Here is a 15,388-nt window from a genome sequence, read left to right as displayed (position 1 = left end):
GTCAACCCCCAAGCAGGGGTTCAGCCCATTGCTTTCAGCCACCACTAGGATGTACCACCACGTTACTGTTCAATGGATCGTCCTCAGACTTCTGTGTGAACACCCAGATTTGACCTCCCATCATATAATATCTCACCCGTCACCGCCCGTATCCGCCAGAAGGCTGGGTCATCATATTAATGCGGCAGAGTATTTTTATTTCGTGACATCGGCGATTTTCTGATTACACGGTAGGCTTTCAATCACAACACCCCGGCTTTATTCTAACTTTGATTCTGGAATGTGGACATTTTACGCACGGTGGCGGTTTTTGAACATGTGGGCTGCTTTTTGATTTATGTACCGACACTAATATTGGGGAATTATTGCAAAACAACACAATAATAATAATAATAATATGAATAAGTAAAGTGTGTCAGAGTACACATCATACAGCATATAATTAAAACCTCTTTCCCTCAACACACAGTTAAAATAAATACAGAAATTAATTATAATTTTGCACTAAAATGTACGCATGCACGGTGGGGAGAAAGGAACCAAATAAGCTCGTGCTTGAGTGCCATGCGAACACTGCGTTTTATTTATTTAACAGAAGTAACGGTTTCATGTTTATTTCCGTATTGCTAACTTAAGGAAAATGCATTTTCATATTGCATCGTTAAAAGTGGATGTGGAAAATGGGCACATCATAATCGCGCTTGTTTCCGACTTCAGGCGCACAAATGCTGCCAATTCCTGACTAAATTAGAAACCTTTTTACTGTAATGATAGATCTTCAGCTTTTTTCAGTTCATGGGTGAGCTCAGTTAGAGCTTCCCCGCTCTCCCCCCTCCCTCGCCCTCCCTCTTGTCTGTTTGACTTGTCTATTCCCCCGCGTCCACCTCATATGAGAGACAAATCTGTTGACAACAAGGTCGTCCTGTGAGCAAACTTTCGGTGCCCCCCCCTTTTCTTCTTCCTCTCCATCTCTTTCCATCATCCCCTTTGAAGTTATGTCCAAAAGGCTGTTATTATCTGGTATTAATAGATGCAGCCCCAGGAAGACAAAATCAGCTATTGATAATTGCAAGGAGTATACGGCAGCTACTGTATCGATCGGCGTGTCCTCCACTCCCCTGGTACTGAGAGATAAGGAGACACACTCTTTAGAGCAATATAATTTCTTTTGACCTATCTGCTTGCTACAGACTTATGATGAATAGCCAGAGTGGCTGAAGTCCTTTATCACCAAAGTTACCCCCTTGATATAATATTGATTCTTTATAACTAGCTCGCCACACAAAAATCAAACTGTCCACTTGGCCATCATCATCATCAATATCATCACAAAGGCGGAGGAATGAAGATCCCCCGCGCGTCTAAAGGGGAGCCGTTACAATCTCCTCTGTAGGCCTAATCTTTATTTTGCTGATGATGAAAGGAGAGGGGAAACGAGGCAAGGTGCCATTTAAGACGCGGTGCCATTTAATCCGGTATAGACTACACATACACACACCGCACACACTTATAGAGAGAGAGGGAAAGAGAGGGGGTGTCCAGACCGGGCTGCCGAACAGCTTTGGAATTCACGTCGCTTGAAAAGTTTGATTTCCACTAAGCTTTACGTAACCCTAAGAGCCCCTGTGATTTTATTTAGTTTGATCTGACTTCAAAAATAAATAAATTACCAAGTCAAATATTACTGTTCTCCAATTTACTGCGTTGGACGAGCAAATAAATACATAAATACGTTTTTTTTTTTTTAAAAAAAAGCACTTTTTTGTTTCATGGCACTGCGGATGCCGGATGCGCCTCAGAGGTATCCTTTAACCTTAGAGGCTGCTTCGCTGCAGAGCTGGAGCCCCACCGAGGCTATTACAACGGGGGCCACTCTCTCTATTCTCCGAGAGAGGAGTGAGAGTGCTGCTGGTGCTGCTGGTGGAAGAGGAGGAGGGGGAGGAGGAGGGGGGCATGGTGGCGGAGGAGGGTGGGAGAGGAGGGAGAGCAGAAACGTGTAATCACCCAAACAACCGTTTTTACCCGTTTCACCCCCTCTGGATCTGTGTCGCAAGGTGAGAAAAGGGCTGCTTGGGCTTCCACGCTGGCCCTCGCTGCATCACAAAGTGCACAGGCAGACTTCGGTAACAACTCCTCTCCTCTATTCTTACACCCCGCAGTCCGCTGTGAGCCTGTCTGCCTTTCACTACGGATATCGTGGAGGGAGGCCGGAGCGTGAAGAAGACACCAGAGAGGTAAAAAAAAAAAAAAAAAAAAGACTCCCAGAGTTTGAATTTACTGCTTCGCTTTGGCCGCTGTGCATCACTGTATAATAATAGCTTTACAGTTATCCGTTACATATCTTTAAATAGAAGGATCTAAGAAATTGAATTTTTATATGTGTGGCTCAGGTTGTAAAGCATGTGATTAGACCGCTAAAGTGGCGCAGTATGAAAAAAAAAAAAATATGCGTGCGTTGCGTCGGTGTCCAATCAGACGTCTTTGCGCCGCCGCAACTGGTGCCAAGACGCATTTACACACACCGCAGGCTACTGTAGCAGCCTATAGCAGCCTATGGCATAATCCCAGGGCTTCATCTGCACCAATCAGAGATGAGATGGAACTTTTTCTGCCACTGAATGAGCCCAATTACAGCGTCTCTGAAGGCAAACCCAAACAATATTTATGTTGTTTCATTGTCTGCGTACGCTTTTGAAGCAATCTATACTTACATTCTGTCTGTTGCTAAACTTGTACTTTATTCCTTGTAATTAGTCCACGAATAATTTACAATTTAGCAATGATTTTTTTTCCCAGTCTTAGAGCTAATAAATACAATTATTACGTTTTGGCAAATGCATTATTAATAGTAGAATTTAGCGTATTTGAAGTATAATAATACTACACATATACAGAATCATTATGATGATTGTAATTATTGGAGCATGGTCACTATAGAGGTTTTAATAATCTTGTGTCCTAGAGCTAATTTCTGCATATATACTTGTAAATGTATAAAGTAAACACATTGTTATCCCCCACCAGCCTTTATCCTTATACTACTGTATGTCTTAATACTTCGAAATTTGCATTTAAAATTTAATTATTTTAAAATGAAAAAAATAGGAGCACAAGTTGTGTTCTAAAGTTTATTGCGGCATGCAGAACTGTTTGTATGTTCTTTTTTAATTAAGTTTTGTTGAGGGGGGGTTCAGAGAAAGTCACTTCATGTGCAGCTTTAGCAGACACTGCATAGTTTTTGCTATGTGCTACACATCTTTTAGTTGGATATCTAAACGCACACATACTTGCACACGATTTGATACATAATTGTGGACATCATGCATAAGTAATGGCTGTTGTAGCTGGGACTCTAACTAAGTGGTAACTGTCTGTGATCCTGCTCTGAAAATTGAGTGTTGTGCTCTCACACTGATCGCACAATCAGAGATCAGGCGGCACATGAGTCTGCTTGATAGAACCCAACCATATATTTCCAGTTATCATCAGGACCTGCTCATCGTGCTTCATTTGAGCCAAGCTGAGATAAAATGTGACAGGCAGCTTGTACCTGAGATGAGTAAAATTTGATTTGACTGGTCCCATCAGGTTTAATTGAAATGAATTGAATCAGCCCATTTCTTCTGCTACTGTAATTAAATTAGTAGCTGGGCCGCAATTGGACGTCGAGTTGGCACTTGAGAGGAGATGACAAAATGCTCATTGCTGCCGCCAAAGGACTATGTGTCAAATTTGATGTGAAAATGCTGTTTGACACACTGGCATAAGCTGTCGCTTTGCTCGAAGTGTGTACAAACAAACACGCTGGGATTATCTCCTGGACTGAGCCACTTCCTCATGTGAATGAAAAAGTGTGGAGATATGCATGCAAGTCATCAGAACAAATTAAGTGTGAAAGCACATTTGCTGCATATAGAGTGCAGCAACATTTCTGTTATTGCTTTATAGCCCCCAAAACACCTAAATGAATGCCAAAAACACTGACGCTGGCTTGCCACTGCAGCTCTTACAAGGTCTGAAATAAAAAGGAGTCACAGACTCAGAGTCTGTAACCTATGGATCTTTTGAAAATTCAAAATTAAGAATTAACATGAGAAAAAGTTGAATAAAATTCTGCAGCATGCAGAAATAATAACACTGTCGACGTGTGATAAAACTGCAGTGCTCGTAGATTGGTTTATATTGGTGTAAGCTTCCTCGATAAAGATACACGTGAGAACATTATTGCACTTTGATGTTTGAATTGGAGGCCTTGTGTCAAATATCTCCTGTATCAACCAGGCCCACCACTCAGGAAGGGAAGAGGTTTTACTGCTCCAAGGCCTTGGTCATCTGTGGCTCTAATGCCATTTCCAAGAACGATGAGCAGAAAAGGGCTAAAGCCGCACTGATGACACTTAATCTCATTGGAATTCCTTGTCAGGTTTGACCTTGGAAAGATATTAGCCACTCGACAAGTGACTGTGGGCGAGGGGAGGGGCTGTGTGTCTGTCTGCAGTTACTGTGCAATTGTAAGTTTCTATTTAAGTATACAAATATGCTTCCCTGTGCTTTATTGCATATCATAGTGGCAAAATGATTTTCACTGAACTTGAAAGCCATTTCAGGTTTACAAGTGCAGCGTGAGCTTTTCTACCGAGTGTGTCTGCGCAGCGGTGTAGCAGTCGTGATGCGACTGTGGGGTTGTTTAGAAAGAGATTATCCATATGCATGTGAGCAGCCAGAAACCAGACCATTGGGCTGCAGGGATCTGTGGTCCAGTGATGTGTGTGCCACATTGTCTGTTCAATACAGGCATCTAAATTTTTAAACAGCATCAGTTACTTCATACTGCCATTGTTTTGGCACCATTTGCCTTGCTTAATCCTGTCACATATCTGTGCTATCTTACAGTGCAGAGGTATGTGTCTGTGAGTGTGTGTGTGTCGGTGTGGGACGCTGAGAGATTTTGTGTCATTATGAGTAGTTTGCGATTAGAAGTTTGTGTGTGTGTGTGTCAATATCTTTACAAATTTGTGGAGAGAGATAAAACTTAAACGCACTCATTTTTACACTGTGCCTCTGATTTTCGACATTCTCACAAGTGTGTTTCTGTATTTTACTCCCAAAGTGACTGCCTTCATTCAGTCCACAGTGTTGCATCAGTTTGTTTCAGCTGTTCCCACTACAAAAATGCATACAAGGTGACATTGCTTGCAAACAGCCTGCAAGCATTAAAAGCAGCATTTAGAATCAAAACGATATCCATCCAAGTAAAGCTGAAGAGATCCCGTGTTGCCACTTTTTGCAAAAAAACCCAACAATTCCTGACTTTTTCCTTTTAAGTACTGGTATCTAAATAGATGCGCATTTGTGCACGAATGTGTTTCACAGACTGTTTTCAACTTAAGAAGTAGAATAAATTGGAAGTAAATATGACGCAGCGTTTGTCTCAGTGATATCAGACTTCAACACCCGCACGTCCCAGAGACATAAAAAAAAAGCAAAGTGCTGTTAGAACATTACTGCTGTAAAGGAGTTGCATCTTGTGGGGAAGATTCCTCAGTTTACCATTCTGGATGCACCGTTATGTCAACAAACCCTCAGTCTTTTTCTTTCTGTCTCCAGGGAGAAATATTTGCACAGGGAACCCTTCTCTGTATAGTTTCTATAGTATTCACTTATTTGTCCCCAACGCTGACTTATTTATGGCAACCCGCTAATGAGCTATACGGTCTTTTGTAGTGACAGACAGCATGTGTAAACATTTAGATTTTTTTTCTCCCTCTTCAAGTACAAGGCGAGATCCACCAAATTAAAAGGCACAAAGTGAAATGAAATCGCGCAGCAACCTAACACCTGATCAAATACAAGGTTACCCATGCAGTGTTTTGTGTTTTGCCGTGTTAATGCCCTATGTTGCTATCAGTCTGGCGTGTGTTTTGGAGGACTGCCAGCCAGAGGAGGAAGAGCACCTATTTTGTGGAGAGGTAATTGCTACACAGTAGCCTCTGATTGCCAGGAACTTTCACTGGGAACGGCCCCGGCTCCCTTTTCACTCGCACCGACAGCCTGATTACAAATCATCTTATTGATTTGATGAGTGCAAGATGTTTGCTAATAACTGTTCTCATACCATCTGTTAATCTTTGTTGTGATTAAAGAGGTAATCCCAATACCCATTATTCCCAATGACAAGAGCGGGGGGATCGTTCTCTTACACAAGCTTTAGTCTCTCGCAGGCCAGGCTGGGCTGAAAGGGAAGCTCGGGAGAGGGGGATGGGGGTGCAGTACCTAGGATATCAGCGATCTCCGAATGCAACTGAGAAGTCTGCGCCACCTTCCACATAACAAACGCGATACGAAAATAAAAGGGGGGGAGAATTACATCCTTGCTAAAAATCCATTACCTCGTGTAATCACGCAAAATGATTTTTCTTAAATATGATAATAAATCACAGGCTGGATCAATAGCCTGCGGACCAACTGCTATGCCCTGATAACGTATCAATCAATATTTAGTATTTAGTATTTAGATTTTAATTAATACCTTGGCGGGGCTCGGAGCCCGTTAGCACACGAAAGAAATATAATCTGTGATAAAAATAGACCAGAATAAATACATTTTTAAAAGCAAATGAGCTCCTGTTAGCATTTGCACAGTAGCCCCTCGTATCTGTCATTGATCAGTCAGTTTCTCGGTTGTGATTAAGGACCCTTCAAAATCAAGCTTTGTGTGTGTGGAGGTGTGCGTGTGTGCATGCATTGCATAGAGGAGGGATGGACGTGTGCGTCGGTTCACGTGGAAACATTTTCATCGATCATTCTCGGTAAGGCTGAGCTTCTGAAGCACCTGATCCAAACTGTTCATACACAGAAGATCAAGTGTGAAGGATGTGTTGTATTTCAAGTGAAAACATAAGCAAAAATATGAATATGAATATGCTACCAGAAGATTTCTGGTTTATCAGTAGTCTGAGATATATTATATATTGACAAATCATGTTTCTGTATGCTATGTTTACATTGTTTGGATTTGCTAACATGCATATCTCAAAGAGTTTGGTATTGCTTGATGATTCAAAAATATATATATTTGTTTGCTTTCTCCTCTTTTAAAAAAAAATCACAAAAAATGACTAGCAGACAGAGAAGTAGGTATACAGCTAATTGGTTAAGGCCAAATACTTGCGTTAAAAAAAAAGTTATCGTTGTTGGAAAAGACTCCAAAGATAATTGCCATTTCATTGGGAGCCTGAGCTGTTAAAACGTGTCTGTGTGGGAACGAAGTCTGCAAAGTTCCTCAAAAACTTCTGCTAGAAAAACAGCGGTTAGTATGTGTAACTCACAATCTATTAGTATGTGTGAAGTTCCCGTTAGAGTTCACGAGTGTTGTTGTGGGGTGCAGTGATGAACAAACTTTCGTTTGTGATGGCTATGGGTTTGCTTACCCATACCCTGGCTCTGTCCATTCCCAAACTGTGATCTTTTCCTGAACTCTACAAAGGAATTTTGTTGCATAAAGCTAACACAACAGCCAATGATTAGGAAAGAAGTTAACAATAAGAAAGAAACACTGATTTAAAACAAAGCAGCGCTAAGAGAGACAGAAAAAAACTCACATTTCCCACAGAACATGAGACACAAACTAATTTATTCTACTTCCACTCATCCGGCCTCCTTGTGTGGCCTTTGGCACTCTTTAGGGAGATCTTTGTTTCTCTTTTAGCAGAGTTTGCACTGGATGTTTAGTGTCGCCATGCTAGTGAATCACAGCACCTAAAGACACTTTGGTGTGTACAGCACTGACACACCAGCAGCTTCAGCAGAATGGCAGAATTTAAATAGGAATAAGAACAGGTGGAAATACCATGCAGACTATTTGTTTTCCCAGCACTAAAACTAGTAATCCTAATCTTAATACTCCTGCATGCTTACAGATATCCTGCATGCAGTAGCTTTAAACAATTTAAGTGATGCTTCCTTGAATTACTCTGGAGCATACAGTAAGGAAGTGCAATTAATCAAACGATGTCCTGTTCTTACAGAAACACTTAAGCAAATAGTTTCAAACTGATGCATTTAAGTCATTGCTTCTTGAATTTACACGCAGGGGCCCTTTTATAATCTTTCCTTAAGGTTTTAAGTGTTGAACACAGGACTGCCAACCGCTTTTCAATTGGATTGAGTCCTGTGGCATTTGTAATTGGAATCCTTTTGCTTTATAAAGAGATTAAAATAGTTAAATATAGAAGCAGAAGGGCAGAGTTTGACCATCAGGATGTGCATGGCTAACACAAGATTAATAAGACATAGTTAAACAGGATTCAGCGCTAATCCTCCTTCGAACTAGTGCATCTGACTTGACTGGTTTGACTTGTAATCTGATGACACGTGTCTTTCCTTACTATGTATTTTCTTAGTTAAAAATGCACGAATTATGATTCATGTATCAGGTATGTATTTACAACTAACTAACTATATGATGTCAAGTTGAGTTTATCAACACGACATTTTGTCTTATTCTGTTTGAAGATCAGCATTTAGTTGTACCTTACAGAGCATATGAAGAGGAGACTGAAGGGCTCTACAGATTTTTGGCTGGAGGCTGTGGTAGTTCTAAGGTTCCTGGAAAGTCAGTCGGTGAGCTAACAGGACATGTGCATGTTGCTCTGGGCTACGGCTGGATTTAAGTGTCTCACGGCTGTCTGATGTCTAACCCAGGTTAACAGGATATTAGGCCACAGCAAGTGGCTGGTCTCTCATTTAAGCTGATCCCTGACACACACGTCCAGTGTCACTTTGGCACATACTGTAGGACACGCGCATAAGTCAAGGTCACACCTTTGCCTGAATCTTTTTCATGTTTTAATATCTATTCAATGATCATTTCTTATCAAAGTGATGAACCCTCAGACACAGACAAGTTCCTCTGACGTGATAAGTCTGATTCAATATTTTCCCACATCCACAGCCATCAAACTGCAGTTATCACTGTTGAGCTTGAATATCAGATTAGCTCCGTGTTAAAGCTCACACACCATGAGACTGGACTGCATGGGCCAATCCCCATTAATCCCGTCTTACTGTTAGGTGGACAAGGTGCCAAGGAGGCCCTGTGTGGGCTGGCAGTGGGTGTATGTTAGCAGAGTGAGTCAGCTGCTGCCGGAATTACTGTAATTGAATTAGTGTATGTGTGGTAGTACACAGCAGTTAAAGTGATATCATGTAAAAACAATGTAAAATTCACAAGTTACACACTGTGTATCATCAAACTATATATTTAACACTTTCTCAGCATCACCAGCATGAGGATTTACACGGACCAATCATTAGTAATACTGTGAGAGTTTGTTGACTCATTATGACGACTGTAAGGATATAGTTTCCCTTCTTTACATGCAGCCTGATTAAAGATGAGGTTATTAATGTTTACTTAAAAATAAATGAAGAAGTATTAGTATAAATATTTTTACCCTTATACATAAAAAATCGTAGGTTTACCATAAACTCTGCATAGTGATATTATTTTTTTTTTCTTTTTGAATTTTAAGCTGGCTGTGACTTTACAGTTTACTGAAGGGTCACTGCTATCATCAGCCCCATTTTCAACCATTTAAACAAATAAATATATGCTTAATCACCCAGTAAAGTAAGTTAGAGTCTAGTCCTAAAAAATAAGATTTAGCTGTTCACGAACTTCATATCCGTGTTGTTGCAGACCAAAGAAAAATATACTGAATTTATACAAAGTGGAAAATAAAATGTGTCGTAACTTTTTGTTTGTGTGGAAACCTGTATATCATTAGGATGTATTTGTGCGAATGTAAATACACAGATTCACTGCTACACAAATGAAAGTTTAGAGTCCTGGTCTGCAGGATTTGTCTTGATCAGGTGCCTCTGGCATCACATTTCGGCACTGGATATGCTTATGGGTTTGCTTTTTCAGCATGCAGGATTAATGTTGGGAAAAAAAAATATTTCAACTCAAACCCAAAAGGAAAAGCGACTCCCAGAGTAGCTTTGTTTAAGTCTTGTGTATGGGAATCTAGGATAGCATTAGCACACGTTAGCAGATGCCTTCAGCTGATGGGAAAAAAAATTGTTTAAGGAGAGTTTTGCTTGAGCTTAGTACTTTTGCAAAGACATCATGGCAATAGAAAATATATACAGAAAATTGCGAGAACAGTATTTTGCTTCTGATTGTTGAGTCGGTGTTTTGTTCGAGAATAGCTCACAAGCCTAAGCAGAAAGGTCCTAGTTTAATTCAAACTCATTTCTCTCTTCCCCATTTGCTTTTTTTTTTTTTTTTTTACATATTTATTAGAAAACAAGAATAAAAAATTATGTTTCATTGATTCACATGTGGAATTTCTGAAAAAAAAAAAGGTCTACAGCTGAAAACTAAATTAAGAGAAAAGAAAAGCAGAGCAAACCAGAGAAACTGAAAAATTGAAATAATGCTGAAGCAGAGGATGAAGATGGTGGAGGGGGATGACGGACAGTTGTGGAGACAGGGTTGTTAGTTTATGTAGGCTGCGGGCTGACTCGACTGGAAAATTTTGATCACTTTAATTTACTATATCCAGGGTTGCCTCTCTCCCTGTCCAGCACTTTTATCAAGCCCTGTGAGCCCGTATTGATTTTTTTATTTTCTGCCCAGGATAAGAAGACAGAGAGTTAGGGAGCTCTGGTGAATGGAGAACTTTCCTCAGATTGCTGCTATTCTCCAGCTTATTGCATCCTGTCGTTTGTAGTTTCAGATGATGTCCAGTACGCCACGGCTGCTCCAGCCAATAAACAAGGTGACTAACAATGGAAGAGGGCCAGGAATGAAGAGAGGGAGACAAGCTAACCACCACACCACACACAGCTAGAATGCAAGGGCGGAAGAGGACATTTTATAGCTAGAATTTGCCTTTTTTTTCTTTGTTTTTACGGCTATGTTGAGAGGCTGTTTTTAAAACGTATCATTAGGACTATACTGCAGTATAGAAAGCTCATGTCATGTGTTTTATTTTTATTTCAGTCTTTTTAAAATCATTTTTTTTGGCATAAAATTTTGTCATCATATTAAGTGAAGCTCTGTGAGGCAGGGGCATGATTTCTTAGGGATTTCTTAGCTAGGACTACAGCTGTAAAACATTCAGCTTAAATGTAGTTTCTCTAAATCATGGTCATTTAGGATCTAAAATAGCAAACCTTTTTTTCCTTGGACAGCAGAGTATTATAATCCTCCCCGACCCCTGAAGACAAGATACAATTTAACATTTTTTAATATATTTGTATATATCTGTATTCTTGTTACTGTGTTTCTCCCAGAGCCAAATTAATTATCACCTTTGCCCCAAAGAAAAGGCAATTAAACAGGAGAGCTAATGGTTTTTCCTCTAAAAATGAAACGGGACAAAGGTTTTGTTCCCATTTTATTTTTTTAATAACGTGTGTATCAGACAAATTGTTGCATAAAATCTTCTGATTTTCTTTTACATTTTTTTGCTTCTTTCTTTCTAGTGGCTCTATTTTTGCATTTTCATATGTTAGCCTGTGTGTGTGTGTGTGTGTGTGTGTGTGTGTGTGTGTGTGTGTGTGTGTGTGTGTGTGTGTGTGTGTGTGTGTGTGTGTCTGAGAGAAGAGAAAGTGGGTGGGAGAGAGAGTAAGAGAGAGAGAGAGATTAGTGACAGTCTGATAAAAGATGTCTCCAAAACCCTAATTAAAATTGAATACCCCTGCGAATGCAAAGCAACATGCAATCTGCAGGTATTTCATTTAGAGCAACTATCTCAGCGTAAAGCTGCTTTTTTATGTCTTTCTTCATTGCACACAAATAGCTATACCCAGTTCATTTTATTTTTCACACTTCCACATCTGCCGCCGTCTTTGTCAGACCACACAAGCTTGCCCTTCTGTCCCTCTCTTGATGTAAGACAACACTGATAAAACAAAATCAAGCTGAGGAACCTGCAGTTTGTCCCCCCCCCCCCCCCCCCCCCCCCCCCCCCGAAAAGGCTTTCAAGGTTCAGCTCATTAAGATACTTAAAAAACAGAGAGCTCTCTAATGAAACTGTGAGCAGTGATATTTTGATAACGCAGGCAGCCCTTATAAAAAGGATCTTCCTTGCCTTTATTTCTTAACAAATAGCTATGCTGATAATACTTTGATAGCTATGGCGCATCTATTTGTCAGCAGCAGTTTTTAGAAACGGATTGGAAAGAAAGTCAAAGCAGTAACTCATTAAACTTTGATCCGACTCGTTTTGGAAATAAAAAATATGTAGACAGTTACAGTGAGTTTGATTGGTTGGTGGAGATGTGCACTTATGGTAACCGTGTGAAATAACGAGCGAGACTGATTTAATTTACAGATCATATCTGGTCATTTCTCCTGTTCTGTCTTCAATAAAAAGTGCGTGTTCACAGTTCCTAAATCTTCACATTGCCTGCTTGTTGCATCATTTAAACTGAGCCTCTTCCTCTGTCTTTTTTGTGTAAGTTTTGTGTGTAAAACGAGAAGACCTATTGCACTGTACAACTGAAAACCGTCTTTGAGATATGACCTGTGTTGTGGCTGCAGTAGCACTTTCACTTCCTACTGTCTGGACTCAGACTGCCGGCCATGTGATCTCAGTTTAGAGGAATCCACACACACTTGCCAGTGTCATCAGCAACTGGTGGCATATGGTTTACCCAGCGGTCAGACTCTTCAACTAGTTATTAGCTAGTTATTCATATTATTATTATTATTATCCGTTAGCTATTTCATTTGTTTGTTTTGGTTTTTTGACAGGACATTTTTTATTTTGGGGTTTATTTGTATGTTTTCTCCAGGTTCTTGGGAAACCACCTTCACATATGAAATAATTCTAATGTTATAGTAGCAAAAAAGAAAGAACTAATCAAAAAGAGAGTTCAGTCTCAATAACTAGAAGCAACGCAAATATAGGTTATAAAAAAGTAAATATTTGCCTGAAAATAGGGGAAAACGTTGAATGGGAAATGAAAAATGATCTTTAAAGAGTAAAGGAGAGGCTGACTGAATATTAACCAGGCCACATTTTGTATGTTTTGTCGTGAAAAAGCATGAGCTGCACAAACAAACTAGGCTGCAACAGCCTTAGTGCAAAAATATACCAGTATCCAGGACCTCTGGTTTTGAAAAACCAGGAGTGCTTAAACATTGCTCAAAGCTCGCACCTATAATCATTTTTACTTGGCCGTCTGCCCATAATGCAGAGGAAATTGCTCTGGCTTGAGCCGCCGTTTAGTCACAAGGATATGGTCAATTTGGTACTCTGCCAAAGCCATACCCCTGAGTCATTTTACTGTATGTATTTTTTGTTATCCATTCCCAGAACAGCAGTTGAATCATACAGCACATAAATAATCCCCAGCACAGAGCTGAAAGTGGTGAACAATAAATGTGTCTTCAACAAGTGCTTGTTTTCCCCTAACCCCACAGAGCAGGCTTTTTTAACCTCCTCATTTTCCATGTAGACAGTTATTAACTTCTCAGATGATATCTTGTCATTGTTAACTATCGATTCCCGTCATCATTAGAGCGTCTAATAACGAGGCTCTTGCCTTGACAATTTTTGTATATCTGCCAGGAGTGACAGTCCCGCGTGTTAAAGACATGTTTACTTCACTCCGGGATCAATAAATGCTGTGAGCCAGCATGAGACAGTATAGGCCCTTACCAGTGTTATCGATGCACAGTGTATCACATTATGAAATATATGTAGGTGGAAGCTGCCCACAAGATTAAGGAGTCCTCATAGATCAATGAAGAGTATGAGCATTAATATGTGCTGCTACTTCCATCCCCTGGACACCATAGGTTATTTTTGCTCTCAGGCTGAACACCGATGCACGTGCTTTTGCGTGAACTGGGAGAATTAGATTTGCTTACCGGTGTTACAATCCAATATCTATCATTGAAAGGATTCTTTTCACACACGGCCAAAGGTCTCTCATTTTAGGCCCGGGCAGCGGCGCTGCAACTGAGTTCTTATGTAAGATTTTAAACTTATTAAGATGGGAGAAAATCTACTTTTGCAATGTGTTTGCATGACCGTGTGTGCGTGTCTGTGTGCGTGTGAGACAGCAGTGCTGAACTTGAGAATGAGGGTGGGAAAGCTTCACGATGTCAGGAAATGCTCTTTCTTCAAGCGATTTCACGGTTTAATTCCATGCTGAAATTTCGTCACCTTATATTAACCCTTTCATGATCTCGCTTTATTTTTTTCCCTTTAATCTGTGAAAGAAACCTCTTTGTTATTTGCATGTACCCTGAAAATGACTATATTACCCAGCACCATAAATATGACGTTTTCCCCTAGTAATCATCTTGACCACAACCAGTTGTCCTCATATAGAAAATGAACTCATAAAACTCACTTCCTATGATGCACGTCAGCCCTAAGAGCTTCTCATCTGAATATATCCCCACTGTGGAGGACAACAGAGGCGTGTTGTCATCCAGCTGACCCTTGAAGTGGCTAGATGAAGGGCATTGAGGAGGAGGGGTGAAGGGTGGAAGGGAAACTTGGGCCAAGGTCAAGAAAGCTAATTTGTTTCCTGTGTCCCCCTGCCGTCCCTGAGAGGCAGACCACACACTGCCCATTCAAAGGGGGGGGCTTTAATGTGGTCAAGGGTGCATAACATGGGGTTGAGCTCATCAGCTGCTGGGTCCTGTATCATGTAAGAAAGAAATCATTTGTATTTTTTTTCTTATTAAGAAAACTATTGTATAAAAGATATAATATTAGTGCTGTACAAGACTATATTTTGGGGCATTGGATAGAATGACAACTTGTGCACAAAAAAGTACACAGACACGGTTAACATGGTTATTCTATGTTGGGGTTGAATGAGATTTCACTAAATGTGGCCAAATATTTTACTAATTATCTTCAAATGACACTAATTAGTGATTATATCACCTTTCTCTAACTGTGTCAGCTGGTCAGGGGAGCATAAGGAATGTGAAATAACAGAAACTACAATTGACAATCACTACAGTCATCAGCTGTGTCACCACGAAAATATATTTCACACACACACACACACACACACACACACACACACACACACACACACACACACACACACACACACACACACACACACACACACACACACACACATGATTATCATTAATTTATCATTATCTGCTTCTCAAGTAAAGTTTTGTGTTAGTTATTACTCTTTGTTAAAGAAAAAAAGTATCAAACAAAGAATTTACAAGTACTTTAGGAACTAGTGACTCCTCTGGCATCATTAATATGTTATTAACAGTAGAATCCTGAGTTGCCTTATAAGTAGCTGCTATTTGCACCACCTTAAAAACTGTGATATCCATCAGTAAGCACTGTAAACTGCAGTGGAACTACAGGTTAATAGCACT

General features: G+C 40.2%; 1 long non-coding RNA gene across 2 annotated transcripts in view; it reads left to right on the top strand.

The window, feature by feature from the left end:
- Positions 1–94: 94 nt before the first annotated feature.
- Positions 95–15,388, top strand: part of LOC146658754 (uncharacterized) — a 64,503-nt gene continuing 49,209 nt past the window's right edge. The window contains exons 1-2 of one of the 2 annotated variants that reach the window (XR_014913753.1): positions 95–230; positions 2,160–2,234. This is a non-coding gene — a long non-coding RNA (uncharacterized LOC146658754). Of the gene's footprint in view, positions 231–1,967; positions 2,055–2,159; positions 2,235–15,388 lie in introns of those variants that run through there. The other variant, XR_014913752.1, reaches the window with a different exon arrangement.

Source organism: Rhamphochromis longiceps, linkage group LG11, assembly GCF_057381845.1.
Source record: "Rhamphochromis longiceps isolate RC_006_pf linkage group LG11, R_longiceps_female_GT1.1, whole genome shotgun sequence".
Classification (NCBI taxonomy): Eukaryota; Metazoa; Chordata; class Actinopteri; order Cichliformes; family Cichlidae; genus Rhamphochromis; species Rhamphochromis longiceps.
Note: the sequence above shows the minus strand (reverse complement) of the source record. Positions and strands in the feature narration are given on the sequence as shown.